Source organism: Anneissia japonica, unplaced genomic scaffold (assembly GCF_011630105.1).
Source record: "Anneissia japonica isolate Jap-2015-1 unplaced genomic scaffold, ASM1163010v1 scaffold287869_len1821871_cov162, whole genome shotgun sequence".
Taxonomy (NCBI): Eukaryota; Metazoa; Echinodermata; class Crinoidea; order Comatulida; family Comatulidae; genus Anneissia; species Anneissia japonica.
In genome coordinates this window covers 443,451-455,320 of record NW_022741034.1, presented here as the reverse complement: position 1 = coordinate 455,320, position 11,870 = coordinate 443,451, and the positions used below count along the sequence as shown (strand labels likewise).

The following is an 11,870-nucleotide window of genomic DNA, read 5'->3' as shown; positions in this document are numbered from 1 at the left end:
CTAGTCTAATTATTTATTTATTTTTCTTCAATATCTTAGCTACGTAAGTCAATAGGCCTAGGCTAATTCATATGTCAAGTTTAAAAAAACAAAATGTTAATATATATTTATAATATATATAGATAATTTTTGGTTTAATGTTAGTGCAATATTTTACCTTTCTCTATCCTTTGGAAATCGATAGTATGACACTGGTTGTATGATGTGTTGCAATTTACTGCACAGCAACGCCCTCCAATACCGTACGTCGTCATAGCGCATCGCGGTGTACAATTTATAATTATAATTATAATAATCGAACATCGAATACATTGCAGTTAGCGCTCTAGTATTCTTATTATATCTCTATGGTATTTCTAGTATCAAAGATCGTATAGTACTGTACTAGTTTGCTAGTATCTTTGCTCAACTCAACTCAACTGACCATTGACTGCATCCCCAGAGGGCGCTCGCAGGGTGAATAAAATGTGCTTTTGGCGTTTTCTCTGAATTATTGTAGTTGTGGCTGCCACTCTATTTCTGACTTTTTTGGACAAGCAAAGCAATCTTTACTACAAGATTTGCTAAACAATCTGTAAGTAGACTTCAACACATTAAAAAATTACAGTTGTTGCTGCTAGGCCTAGGCTAGCTTATCCTACATACCTAGGCCTAGCCTAGGGGCCTACCTATGTAGTCCTAGGCCCTAGGCCTATATGCAAGGCTAGTAGAACTAAGCTGAACCAGACTGGGAACAGAAGCATTCTGGCTGGCCAGTCGGCACAGGGCATGTTCGGCCTAGGTTCATAAGGCATGAGAAGCAGTGGCAGCCCAGGGTCTCAGATCATTTTGGCCGCCAAATTTTTAACAAATAGAAAGTATGGCGCGTCAATACTCAATAGAGTTCCGTTGGTATTGGTAGTGTGGTTGTTGCAGGATGCGGAAGCGTAGACAAATGTTATTAATAATCTGACCATTTTTTATTTAACTGTCTGTCTGTGTGTAGGCATAGATAGGCCTACATATTCGTATGTAATGCATTATGCCTATGTATTTTTCATTAGGTATATTTATTTATTTTTGTGGTTAATAAAATATAATAACGCCTAATGTAGGCACCACACGATGCGTGACTTCACGCACTTTAATTAGTGTCATTAGCCCAGTTTAGCCAAGCGTGTTTTTGTCAACAAAGGCCTTAAGAAAATATTCATATAAAATGCTTTTTGATTGGTTGAGACGTTTTCATCACGTCAATCAGGTTTACTCAGGGGTTGAAGTAGTACACCATTTTGATTTTTTCTGAAATCGGTCAACTTTTATCAAAGTTATCAACTTTTGAAAATTTCATTAAAATTCATCGTTTTTTCCAGGGAATTGCGAGTAATAAAGTTCAATTTTTTAATAACGAAGATTAGTTTATATATCTAAGAGTTTATTTGCCAAATATGAATGTAATACAAGGCGCAAAACGGACGATCAGCTGTTGATCGGCCATCGTGTACATGGGGTAAACCATAACGAATGTGCTGCATATAGTCGGCAATATTTTTCATGTAAATAAAATAAATATGAGTTCAAAAAGTAAACTAAATGATACTTAAACTATCAAAATATACTTTTAGCTATTATGATTATCTAAAAAAATAGTTTAATATTAAGGATTGAAGTGGATATTAAACATAGGATGATTTCGAGAGAATTGTGAGACAATGCTAGTTTTTGTTGCAAGAGGATGACGTCATGCGTAACGGCCACATTAATTCTGGTAATAAATTTTTTCATATATTTATATTTATTATACTGTATAGTTTTTATTATATTATAGTTTGCAAAATTTTATACACCTTTAAAGCCCGTCACAAATTGCGCCAACATTTTGTCGGACACAGCAATTACTCTGAGAATGCAAGCACAATGAGACTTTTTTTTAATTTATTTATTTTTTTTAATTAATTAATTTTTTTTTTTCATTTTTTTCCCGAATTTCAGGAATTGTGGGTCAAAGGTCATCTGAAAAATTTATAATTTTTCGGGTTGTGTATTAAGGCTACATGACCAATGTAATTTGCAGTAAAAATTTACAATCAAAATGTACACTATTTTTTAGCATTTACAAAAATTAAAAGAAATATATGGCAAAAAGTGACAGAAATATTATTGTTAACATGCAACTTGCTATTCACACGCTCATAAACTTCAAATGTTTATAAAACCGTAACCAGTGGCTCAATTTTCCTCAAATAGTTTTTTAGGATACCGAGAATAAGTAGTTTTTTGTGGTATAGTCTTCATTTATTGATACTGAAGTTGTAACAATCACTGTAAATATTTAACTATACACTGAAGTGAAACTTACATAATAAAGCATATTTACAAAAATAAACAAATTTACATAAATATCATATTTCATTTAACACATGATAATGTCTATAAGCCTAATTAGTACATTAAGTATACGAGTACACAAGTAATACATACATTATTATAAAGTCAACATATTCTAGTATTTATTAATGTCATAATTATGATATGATTATCCATGTTTATTTAAGTTAATAATAGTTCCTAATTAATTATAACTGTTTAATCATGGGATTGCAGCGAGATAATTCTGCTGCCTACATTCAAAATGATTGGGCACTTCGCTGGCCGCCAAGATACTCTTGGAGATGGGCTGAAAGAGATAAGGAATTGTGTAGTACAGCTGTATAATAATATTTCAATCATTTTATTTATTCAAAGTCCAATCTTATTAGACAATAATTTATGTGCGTTGTCTTCAACTTAATGCACTACTGTAGGCACACTCATTTGAATGATAGTACTCTTTAGACAGACAACAAGAATATAAAACCAATGGTGTCTTTTCATCTATTTAGTTCTTTTGTATTTAAGGCTATCTTCATTCTTGTTATGATGCATTTTGGTAGTTAGTTCCACAGTGTTAGCATAGTTAAAAGTAACAGTTTTTATTTTAATAATATCTTACCTCGTTTTCCTCTTTCACACATTGTACAATAAAAAATATAACACCATGTATCTTTTATATCTTGTTTTATTGGTAAACAGTGTAGTAATGGGATGGTTAAATGTATGTAATTAAAAATATTATATCAACAAGTGATGAAATAAAGTTGTGTACTATACAGTAAATATTTTTGCGTGAATAACATGTCATCATGCAAGAAAAATAAATATAAAATTCAAACATCAGCAAACGAAATGAAGTTGTATAATACTATACAGTAAATATTTTCCCTTTTTATTCATGTCACCATCTCAACCATCAAACAAAATCAACAAATGTATTTAATTAATTTAATCATGTTGTACAAAACATATTAGAGATTGTTAAATGCTTTAAATTAATATAATATTAATATATATGCCTAGGCCTAAGGAAGAAAATACAATTTGGAGATTTCAAGGCAGCAGTGAGCGTAATAAAAATTTAAAAAAAAACTTTAATTTTAGTATGAGATTTGAAATCATTATTGACGGGGCGCCATATTATTCATGTCATCAAAGTTGTTTCACTGTAGGCCTAGGCTTACATATTTTTTCCTCTTTGCTGACTTATCCAGCTGTTGTATGACTACTGTACGTTCTTCTCATTGGCGGCTGTTTGTATTCGGCGGCCTCTTTGACGTTCCATACATTTGGCACGGCGGCCGAAATGAGTGGCGGCCGAAATGATCGAACACCATATTATCGGGTATATTTTGAAACAGCGCCGTCAACGTTTCGCAACTTTGGGGGACTTCCAGCGGCCTAGCCTAAGCTGCAGCTGTCTATATTGCAAATCAACCACCGCGCAGCGGATAGCACCGGTAGACCCATGCTATAGCAGCCGTAGACAACAGATACAATCTTGCTAATTACTGTAATTACTTTATGTAAACATTGAAATACCTTTTTACACTAATATTTAATTAAATTAATTATTTTTTTAAATTATAAACATTTCATGTTTTTTTCCAATTTGAAATTAAATTGAGCATATTTAAAGTCCTTTATGAGTTTTACTTTTCATAGCCAAACAGTATTCCATTCAATTGGATCATTATTGTCAAATTCATTTTCCCACTGAACTTGTGAGCTGGGGTGAATATAAACGTCATTGACATAGCAGTTATACACATACTTGGAATTAGTTTTTACTAAATTCCGGTATAATGTCAACTCTGCTTCTTTCTTTGCTTTGGGTTGTATGTAGTTATTAATCATTTTAATCCACTTTCTGGGGATTGATTTTAGCAGTGTTTAGATATTCACTTAACCAATTACTTTTGTTTAACAACTTTTCCAATATTTCTTTTGACGTCAACAGTCTATTTTTAATAACAATGTCTTTAATTTTTAAAAAGCCAGAATTGTACCAGTTGTTAAATAGCAAAGATTTTTTTTAATTTACATTGATGTGTTTATTACCCCATAGAGGTTGCTCAGCAATCTCGCTATAGCTATTTACTTGATTATTTGTAATACTATTGTATTGAACTGATGCTTTAATTTACAATAACATAAAACTGTGGTACCTTTTCTATCAATGTGTTTTGTAACAAATGAATATTTGACATATTGAACAATACAATTTCAGAAGCAAGTTTATTTATATAATATAACGGAATTAATTTCCATTTGACAATGTCATTGTTAAGAAGTTTTCTTGCCCAATTTGTACTGAGGGCTTTGACATGCAAGCTAAAGTTTGGTACATTTAAACCTCCAAGTTCAGTGGGTCCTATTAATGTTTTTCTTTTATTTTTTTATTTTTTCCCATTCCAAATAAAGTTGTATATAAGTGTATTGACCTTTGTGAAAACATAATTTGGAACTTCAATTAATAAAGCGTTGTAAATCAGTTTCGATAGTGCAAGACACTTAAAAATTGTTACTTTTCCTATGAGAGAAAGGTTTCTACACTTCCAAATGTCTAGTAAATTTTCCAAGCTTAGTAATTTTTTATTCCAGGTAAGGTCTGAGCATTTTTTATTGTCATAACCAATGTATATACCTATACAATGCAATACAATATCATTATAAATGATGTTTACCCAATATCATGAAACTTCAATCTGATAGTATGGAGGTATTATCCATGCCATGAGAATGCTGTACGAGAAGGTTGAAGAGAATTACATTGGGATATGTTATAATCAAGTTTTATTCAACTGATGTTGGTGTTAAATATATATATATAAATACAAACCCTATAAAATAATGTTATTTAAAGGAGAATTAATTTAAATTAATATTACACATTTACTTTTACCATTTAAAAAAAATTAATGTAAGTCTTAATATTTGTTGATTAAATCTAATATTATTTTTGTGTTACAGGCTGTTTGCTAGTTGACTCATTTGCATAATTCACCAGACCATGGTCTCATCACAATGATGTACTATGATAATGAATATTCATAGTCAGACACTCGAAACTACAAAAATCAGGAAACTGCTATAAAATGACACCACAGCAAGAGCAACTTCTAGATAGCATGTGCATGTGCGTTTCACCACAACAAATCAAGCACGATTTAACCTTCTACCGCTTGGATAGGCCAGTGAATATTTTAAAGTAAGTCCACAATCAATAAATAATAATATTTCAGTGTAGACCAGGTAGTGTTAATGTCCATTCCTACTATGTATGAGGTTCACCTTGATTTTACAGTTTTCAGCCTACTCCCTGAGGGAGAGGGCTTGTACTATGATTTTGAGCAAATTTAGAAGTCATTTCTTTTTCTATCAGGGCCTTCATTTGTGACGCGATTTCTATCAGGGCCTTCATTTGTGACGCGATTAAGCTGATTTTGTAATAATAGAGAGAAGGCTTGGGAAATTTAAAGTATGGAAAGAGTTTTTCGAAAATATTTTCTAGAATATGAAATAATACTTAAATAAAGAAATTATGATGATTTTTTTTATCCCTCCTCTACTTTTGGCAGGATAATTTTGCTAAATTAAAAAATAATATTTATATATTTCTCCCGTCTGCCGCTAAATACTAAAAAAATTATATGTGCTAAACAAGATATTAAAAAAATATCGTCTTATAAGCCAATACCTGATTTTCAACAGAAATTGCGTAGAAAACAGCCTTTATTTTCCAAAATATGTGGGTGGATTTCTAGGGTCAATTTATTCGTCCATGCAGACTTATTTTACAGTCAGGAATATGGGCAAGAAAAAAAGTCCTTGGTATGAGTATTTTAATTGCGCAGTGAATACATCTAAACGTAAGGAGATAGTAGTGTGCCAGCAATTCAGAATTGTGCATTAACAGTTACTGTAGGCGCGATCGCCAAATTATTCCAGACAGCAAAAACGCGTATAGGTCAACACACTATCACAAACGCGTTTAAGAAATCAACCATTCTAATTACCACGCTATATGAATATTCATTTGCTACAAGCTTGAATTACAGCTCGCGTCTGGACGACGGTAAATCGTTTGGTCGCTTGTTGATCATTTGAATGATTTTCTATTGTTTACTACTACTACTAGCACGGTCAACTGGCCCACTTGAGTGCGTAGAAATACTGGTGGTTCAAATAATGTTATTATGCAGCTCCTATTCTTTCTTATACATACATGTGGCTATACTTTCTCTATGCTTATATGAAGCTGGAATTCGCTTTGTACGCTGCTCTGTAGATAGAACTACATCAAAACTCTAAAAATAGCGCTGTTTTCTTTGCTAAAGTGAAGGTGGGTGGGTACATTAGCATTACAAATCACAAACATACTTCAAATATACTTTAAGTGCCATGGTATAGTCAGCATTACATTCTGGCCTAAATATAAAATCAAATCTAGGCCTAAGTAGTCTGCCTATCCTTTTATCTTCGTGCACGGCTGGTTACTCACAATTTTCTGAGGCTACTACTACTGCGTATACTATGCATCAGTGCATTAGTTGACTAGTAAAATTTAGATAAAGACAATAACCAGGGCAATAACTTGTCATAATCAGTGTTCTCCCCAAGGCAATAAGCTGTAACGGCCCTGTTACAGCTTCATTCAGAAAACAAGTTTACCTGACTAATTCCTACCTTTTAAATTCATTGTGCCTACATCACTCTTTATATTTAACCTTTTAAAACACAGTTCATTAATTGTGTTCCATGTATACTCATGATGACATAGGTTTTTATGTGTTCTATTTCTAAATAAACATCAACACCTTCAGACATTCTCATTGCTCAAGTCTAGGCAGTGAAAGTTGGCCTCATCTAAATCTAAATTATTATGTCTACATGGTAATAAATAAATTTCTACACAATATAATGTTTATTAATTGTTGTTTTATTTTTTTAGTGAATTATTATTAACGTATTAGTAGTACATGCAAATTTGCGATGTCAAGAAGGCTCACCACACAACTGCCACGCATGTTTGGCCGTGGTAACTCTCAGTCTATTGTCATGGTAACCAAATGGCATGCTTCTGATAAGGTATCTCTTTGGCGGTTTGAGCAGAGTTTGAGAACGTTTCAAGAGATACCTAGGCCTAACACAGGTGTGTTACCTGTCAAAATTATTTTTTTGGTGCAATAGCCTATAACTTAAGTACAGAAAATAAACTATAACAAAATAAAAAACAACTAAATGGAAAATTTCATTTAAGCCAATAAATAATTCTACTACTCATGAATTTAAATTCCCAAAATCATCACATTTATTTTTAAATACAAGTCACAGTGTCAAGTGCATACTTTGCTATGTGAATAACATTTTATTAATTATTATTACAATTTTTTTTAAAAATAAAATACCTTAAAAAAAATTAAAGTATTCTTCTGGCTGGGGAGGCCCTATACATTTTTATTAGTTCTATCTAGGGTGGAAGTGATGAGGAAGGGGAGGCTGAGTTTTAAAAATTTTTATTTTGATTAAGCCAGACATCACCCTTGGTTTGTTTGCTGGTGCATTGATATTCAATTAAAACATGATTGAAATAGTACCAACAATATACTATTTAATTTTAAAAAATGAAAAAAATATTTTTAAAAAATAAATAAAAATAATTTTTTGTTTTTGTTTTTTTGGAGTACTATAGAATACATGCGTGTGAGGGTAATAAACTAACAATTTATTGGGCCTAATAATTAATTTAATGACCTTAAAGTAGGATTATTTCAACTGCCGCATCGTGGAATATGTGCCGAACGAGGTGTCCCCGCGCATATTCCCATTACACCTTTAAAAATTCCTAGGGAGAACACTGCATAATGTATAACATTTTATTATTACAATTACTTATTTTTAGTTGTTTTTCTTTCTCTCTTTTATACATTGATTGCACCAGATTTGTGTGTGCCGCTGTAATAAAAGTGTATCGTGTCCAGTTGAATAAATACAATAAATTACAGTAATATCGCGAGTTGTCAGTAAAACCTTTACTGTGTAGGCAATGGTTTTAGCCTTACATGTTTTTATGGAATTCACAAGTTGAAATTCGCGGGGGAAATTTGGCATAAAAAAAAATGTGTTTCGCATGAAATTCACGTAAGTTAATTAATAAACATTGTTTTATAAAATGGAATAATTTAGCTTTGTATAATGCAAAATTTCATCTACTTTGATCATGGACACCGTTTTCGGAGGCATGGGTCTTAGCATGTGATCCCCCTCAATGGCAAGCAGAGCAATTAATTGCTGTGCTGGATGTTACCACAGCTGCACAGGAGGGTGATTGCGCTTCTTAAAACTGATGGTGGCATGCGACTACATCGGAAATAACTAAAAAAAATTTTAACGTTATATTTGTTCATCAATTCGTAAAATCACTGAATATTACAATAGTCTCAACTATGCACGGTACTAGGCCTACTGAACCATGTCCCAGTACCCAACCAACTATTTTTTTAGCATAAACCAGGAACCTCCCTGAGTTTACTTTACTTCTGTCAGTTCAGCAGCGTACAAAGAGACATTCGCTAGCAGGTAAACAAATCCGTACTTGGGTATAGGGGCGCACAGTCAGGCGTATTATGATTCATTTTAGAGAGTTGTCTATAATAATAATAATAATTAATAATAATTGGATGCCTTTTACGGTGCATCCAATCGGCCATAGTTAAAGGGGAGGAGCAAAGGCCAAAATGGAATATCGGCATCCAAACGATGCACTATTCAAACGATGTTTTTAGACGCGTTTTGGTAGAACAATAGAAAGCACCACAGATTGTCTTCTGGAATAATTTGGCGTTCGTGCCTAAATATATATATTAACATAAAATACATTTATATGATTCTTGTTCTTAAAATAATTACATTAATGATTAACAATAAAATTTCATTATTTGACCTAATGTTGGAATTAACTAATGATGATAGTAATAATAATATTAAAATAATTTTTTTATTTGCTATGGACAAGTATTATTCTAAAATTAAAATTTACATATTTTAATGTGTGTTGCTTTTCTTTTCCTAATTCTATTTTTTTGATGAATGTATGTTTTTTATTTCAGTAAAAATTTTGTAGAAGGCTGAACATTACAAAGATTTCAGCAAACCGGTGGATTTATCCTGCTCAGCTCAATGGCTATAATGTTGCTTTGTTGTTTTGTGCTCGTTAATTCTGAATGGTGAGTGAAAAAACTTGTTCTTATGAATTCTTGTCCGTTGTAAAAGCTTTGTGGGATAACTTTCGACCTGATTTATCACTAAGAATAAACATTACAATTTCAATATTATAACACAAAAACCATAATTAAATTATTTTAAAATAAATTAAAATAAAATTTTTATGAATTAAGTTTTTTTAATTGAAATTAATGTAAAATTAATAGGGTAATACAGTTGGAGAGATCAAAATAATAATATTATTTTATTTTGTCATTAATATAACAAAACAATGAACAAAACTATATAAAGTGGTTTGCTAATAAGAATTGACCTTGACAAACTATATACAGAAAGTGAACATTTAGACCCATTAACAACTTTTCAGGGATTTATGTTTGGGTCATCAGATATTTAAATGACTCTCACATTTACACCCTAAACTGGATCATGCCCAACACAATAATTTCTTCCTTGTAACTTGGTTAAACTTTCCCATATGTTTCGTTCAGATCGTTTTCAAAATATCTGGTCTGGGACGTTTTCTTTTAAATGGTCCTCATATCCATACCCTTCTGCAGATCGTCACCAAAATTTGATCATTCTTTGACCATGAAAAACTAATATTCTGCAAAGTTTCATTTTCATCCATTTATATCTGGGATGTAAGCAATTAAATAACCCTTAAATTTACACTCTAACCTGGATTGTCCCCAACAAATAAAAATATCTTCCTTTTAACTTTCCCAAAAGTTTCATTTAAATCAGGTGATCCGTTAGTGTGAAATATCTGGTCTGGGATGTTTTCATTTGAATGGTCCACTTATCCACACCCTACTCTGGATTGTCACAAACATTCAGACCTTGACAAACTGTTATACAAGGTTGCAATCATACCCATTAATATTTACTCTAGGTCTGGGACCTGACAAATTTAAATAACCCTCAAATTTACACCCTAAACTAGATCGTCTCCAAACACATAATTTCTTCCTTCCTAACTTGTTTACTTTCCCGAAAGTTTCATTCAAAGATCAATTGACCTATTTTTGAAATATGTGGTGTAGACTGTTTGCCCTTAAATCACATTAATTGGTCCTCACATCCACACCCCACTTTAGGAGGCACATACCTGACAAATCATGGAAAAGTTCCGAGCATAAGAAGTGACCGGAAGTGCCGGACGGAAAAACCCAGTGCAAAAAGATTAGGGAAAAAAATCGGAACAAAAACAATGGCTTTTCTAGCTACTAGTGAGAAAAGGCAATAATGATAATAAATCCTCAAAAATATGTTTCTAATTTCCAACCACCGTCTACTTAAAGTTAAAAAAAAAGTTTAATCTGGTCAGTTGATTAGCTTTGAGATATCTGATCTGGGATGTTTTGCTTTGAATGGTCCTTTACCGACATCAATGCTTTTCATTGTGTCAGTTGTACACCTGCCTATTCCTTACATCTTCTGGCTCAACACACTGGCACATTTTACTGTTATAGCTGACCAAAAAAATACCTGCCATGTATTGGTGTTGAAATGGAAATATTATGCAAATAGAAATATGAGGATTTGGTTTTTTTGCGTCACATGTTTAAATGTAAAGATGCATTAAAAATATCCAATCAGTTCTGAAAAAAGTGAAGTTAGTATAAAATGCTGTATACCTTTACTGTAATTGCACTAATTTAAATATTCATTATCTATTGTTTCTGCCATGTTTAGGTCTTGGACATTTTAAATGACCCTCAAATTCACACCCAAATTTGGATCGTCATCAACACTTGATAACACTACATAATATCTTTCTTGCAACTTGGTTAAACTTTCATTCACATCAGTTGATTAGTTTTTGAAATATCTTGTCTAGAAAGTTTGCTCTAAAATCCTTTAATTGGTCCTCACATCCACACCCTACTCCGGACAATCACCAAAATTTAATTAATCCTTCATTGAGTTATACCTCAATACCTCACTCCCTGTTATTTTCAATTATGTCTGTGCAGCCTTTTCTTAAGATATGTTGCACACAAAAAATCATGCATAACATGAAGATGTTACACACACCCACACACACACACACACACACAAGCTTTACATCATGACTGAAACATATATCTCAAGGCGGAGATAATAATAATGATTTGTATACAGTAGCGCACATATCCACTCTAAGTGCTCAAGGCACTATTAGCTAACAGAAACTAGCTGTCTCTGTAATTGTAATATCATCATCATCAAAATGAATTATTTTTTTTATTACTTACAGTATAACTTGGAAAATATTATAATAAAATAATAAATATGTGTATATGCTC

At 32.1% G+C, this 11,870-nt stretch overlaps 1 long non-coding RNA gene across 1 annotated transcript in view; it reads left to right on the top strand.

The window, feature by feature from the left end:
* The first annotated feature begins 423 nt into the window (after positions 1-423).
* LOC117118529 overlaps positions 424-11,870 on the top strand; it is a 15,081-nt gene continuing 3,634 nt past the window's right edge. Inside the window, exons 1-3 of the long non-coding RNA XR_004447051.1 lie at positions 424-574; positions 5,326-5,563; positions 9,465-9,581. This is a non-coding gene — a long non-coding RNA (uncharacterized LOC117118529). The remainder of the gene's footprint in view (positions 575-5,325; positions 5,564-9,464; positions 9,582-11,870) is intronic.